Genomic DNA, 4,341 nt, shown 5'->3' with positions numbered 1-4,341 from the left:
AGGAAGGTACTTGGTGTGTCACCTGGACAGAGAATGGATGATCAGGAAACCTGGTGGTGGAATAGTGAAGTGCAGGAAGCTGTTCAAAGAAAGAGGTTAGCCAAGAAAAAATATGACAGTGAGAGGACTGAAGAGAGGAGACAGGAATGTAAGGAGATGGGACGTAGAGCAAAGAGGGAGGAGGCTAAGACAAAGCTGAAGGTGTATGATGAGTTATATGGGAGACTGGACACTAAGGTCCTATTTACACGGACACAATGGGGGAAAATGTAGTTTTTTTTCATATGTTAATTAGAGGAAAAGATTTGCATTGACAGGGACGGATTTTGTGTTTACATGCATCCAGAGGAATCCCCCCCGCCCTCCCGAATCCGCTGTAGTTACCATGCCAGGTCATTAGATGGCGTTGTGAATTTTGTACCTTCACCTAATGCTCATGCGTGCTGTCTCGACACGCTCCTTTCCTCTGGGCTAAAAGTTCAGCTAACAACAACTTAATAACAAGTTAAAGCTGGATTTTGGATAAGAGTCAACAGATTTGACGCCAAGCGGGACCGCTTCATCTAACAGCTCCACACCGGTCGTTGAGTGGACCAGAACTGAGTTGACGATGTCGGATTTTACTCCGTGATAATCAGTAGCTGGTTTACAGCAGGTTAATCAATGTTCTTAATAATGTTTGCTTGTGTTTACTTCAATCACACAACATCCAACTGAGATTTTATTTTTAATTTTTCCTGAAAGAAGAAGAAGCTGTCTCCCACCAGGCAGACCCGTTCTGAACGAGGCTCGGCCCAGGTGCAGTGCAGGAGGACGTCGAAGAGAGATGTTGATGAACTATTTGTTTAAAATTCCCCTCAGTTCTTTTATTCAATCCATTTAATGTTTTAAGTTGCATTAATCAAAGTAGTGACAGCCTGAACGAGCCAGATGAACAACGTGGGACATCCAGGATGAAAACAAGAGTCCAGTTCATTAATGCAGTTTACGGTTAACTTGTTTTTAATAGTGTGTTCAGTTTAATTATCAGTGTTTGTGTGACATACAGTTTGTGGTGTTGAATAAATATAAAAAATTAAACCTGATGTCTTCATTTTCAACTTTAATAACATGCAATATGTTTAGCATCACTTTAATCACATAATTTGAATTAAATAATGTCCAGATAGCTTCATTATATCTCACACTAACATAAATACTGTTTATTATTATTATTAAACTTGTTATTTAGCACATGTAGTATGTTATAGTGCAGCGCGACGTGTGCACGTGCCTCGTTCTATAAACAGCGACATTAGAACTGGATCAGACTGTGTCTCTTCCAACACAGATGTCGATCACAGCACCTGGAATCTGACGTAAATTAACTACGAGATTAAAAATATATTTCATCCATCGTAGTTCAGAAGGCAGTGTATCCCCTCCATGTTGATAGAAATATGTCATCTTTCCGCGCGTGTGTGCGCGCATGTGGTTTAACACACACAAAAAAATCTGTATGTCTTTTTGTGGCTGTCCATTGTTGTCATCTTTCTTTGTTGAAATCAGGTCTCTCTTGTAAATGAGTCCTCGAGGCTCAATGGGATTTACCTGTGGAAATAAAGGTTGAATGATTGAACAAACACAAAGCCTCAGTGGGAGATGTTTACATTATCAGCGGGCAGTCAGCAGAAAACCTCCACTCTGGAAGGTGGGTTGAGAAACTGCCGGCTTCAAAGAGGGGGGCCACTGGTGTCATGTAGAAAGGTGTAGATTCACTCAAAATACACGCCATGTAAACGGCCCCAAAAGAGGGCGAGAAGGACTTGTACCAATTGACAAGACAGATGGAGCAGACTGGAAAGAATGTGCAGCAGGTTAGGCCTGTTAAAGAATGGTAATGTTCTAACAAGTGATGAGAGTGGAAGAAGTATTTTGAGGAGCTAATGAATGAAGAGAATGAAAGAAAAAGAAGAGTAGAGGTCATAGAAACTGTGGACCAGGAAGTGAGACAGATTAGTGAGGGTGAAGTCCAGGTTGTGATAGACAAAGCTTTTTCCCTAGTTACCCATGTCCCAGGAGAAATTTGATAGTCGGCTTGTATTTGAGGACAAACGTGGGAGTCAGATTCAGATAAGCCACAATTGTTGATTTTCTTCAGGCAGACTGTTTTTTCTTGTCAGCCTTGAGTCCTTCTGGAACTTCCTAGGTCCAAATATCCAGATCTATGGGTATTCCTCTCCATTGATCTGTGTTATGAGTCTCCCAAGGTTGATCCCATATGCTGTTGAGTCCTAAAGCTGCAAGTGACCTGCAATTCTCACAAATTGTCTCCATCTTATTGTTTAGCTCATTAATCAGCTGATTTTGATCCTCATAGCATGAACCAAACACAGATTCAGAAGCTTGCCATGGCCAGAACTCCTGCCGATGTATTTTTCAAGTTGATAAAACAGAACCCCATCTATGCCAAATAGCAGAACCCCTGCTATCATAAATCCAAAATATTAACATTTTCAGCGTCCTCCCGACAGAGAACTGAAAGACAGATCATCTGATCTCTGATGTAACCTGCAGTGTAAGTGTCGGATGGGGAAGAGGGTTCTCCAGGACCCTGTCGTTCTATTGAAAAGATTTTGTCAGTTTCCTTAAAAGTCCATCTCGTCAGAGCCATAACAATGTTTTTTGTTGGAGAGATGTGTACCAGGAGCTTCAAGACTCACAGAGAGCAGAAGCAGGAGGAAAGGGAAAACAGGGGGAGGGAGGGGAGAGCGTCTGTCTTGAGTGAGAGCCAGAGGAAAAATTTTCAGAAAGATCTGGGAGAGAGTTGTGGAAGCTAGACTTAGATGAGAGGTGACTATTTGTGAGCAGCAGTATGGTTTGATGCCAAGAAAGAGCAGCACAGATTCCATGTATGAAGACATCAGGACATGTATGAGGGCAGTAGGACATGTATGAGGACAGCAGGACATGTATGAGGACAGCAGGACATGTATGAGGACAGCAGGACAGTGGTGAGATGTGATGTAGGAGTGACAGATAGCTTCAAGGTGGAGGTGGGAGTGCATCAAGGATCGTTTCTGAGCCCCTTCTTGTTTGCTCTGGTGGTGGACCAACTAACAGATGAGGTCAGGCAGGAATCCCAATGGACGATGATGTTTGCAGATGACATTGTGATCTGTGGTGAGAACAGGGAACAGGTGGAAGAGAACTTGGAGAGGTGAAGGTATGCACTTGAAAGAAGAGGAATGAAAGTCAGCTGTAGTAAGACAGAGTTCATGTGTGTGAATGAGAGGGAGGAGGTGGAACAGTGAGGCTACAAGGAGCAGAGGTCACAAAGGTGCAGGACTTCAAGGACTTGGGGTCCACTGTCCAGGAACATGGGGAGTGTGGTAAAGAGGAGAAGAAGAGAGTCCAGGCAGGATGGAGTGGATGGAGAAAAGTTTCAGGAGGGATTTGTGACAAAAGGGTGTCAGCAAAAGTCAAAGGAAAAGTTTACAAGACAGTGGTGAGACCAGCTATGTTGTATGGTCTGGAGACAGAGACATGGACAAAAAGACAGGAGACAGCACTGGAAGTGTCAGAAATGAAGATGTTGAGGTTCTCCTTAGGAGAGACAAGGATGGAGAAGATCAGGAATGAGATCATCAGAGGTACAGCACAGGTTGAACAACTGGGAGATAAAGTTAGAGAGGACACACTGAGATGGTTTGGACATGTCCAGAGAAAGGACAGTGGTTTGGACATGTCCAGAGGAGGGACAGTGGTTTGGACATGTCCAGAGAAGTGACAGTGGTTTGGACATGTCCAGAGGAGGGACAGTGGGTATATTGGTAGAAGGATGTTAGAAATGCAGCTGCAGGAAAAAGACAAAGAGGAGACATATGGATGCAGTTAGAGAGGACATGGAGGTAGTTGGAGTGAGGACAGAGGACTTAGAGGACAGAGGAGGAGGACTCACTGTGGAGACCCCTGCAGAGGGAAAAGTCCAATAAAGAAGAAGAAGAACAAGAAGTCTCATTGAGCCTCGAGGACTCATTTACAAAGAGACCTGTTTTAAACGAGCACAGATGACAGCAGTAGACAATCATAAAAGTATATAAATAAAAAGTAAATGGAAGAAATTATATATAAAAATAAAAAAAATCAACAGGAACATGTCTGCGGTGGTTTTTTCCATGAGTTCAGCAGTTGTTTAAAATCACTTAGAGAGGTCAAAGGTCAAGAGCTTCATGTCTTTTTACAAGATATTCCAGGAAACAGGAGCGGAGTAGGAGAAGGTCCTTTTGTCTAGTTCAGTCCTCATTGAGGGAACACTGCAGGTAATGATGTCCTGAGAGCGCACGCTGTAGCTGCACTCAC

The sequence above is a fragment of the Nematolebias whitei genome, chromosome 1, assembly GCF_014905685.2.
Source record: "Nematolebias whitei isolate Nwh7 chromosome 1, NemWhi1, whole genome shotgun sequence".
Classification (NCBI taxonomy): Eukaryota; Metazoa; Chordata; class Actinopteri; order Cyprinodontiformes; family Rivulidae; genus Nematolebias; species Nematolebias whitei.
This window is presented reverse-complemented; position numbering follows the sequence as displayed.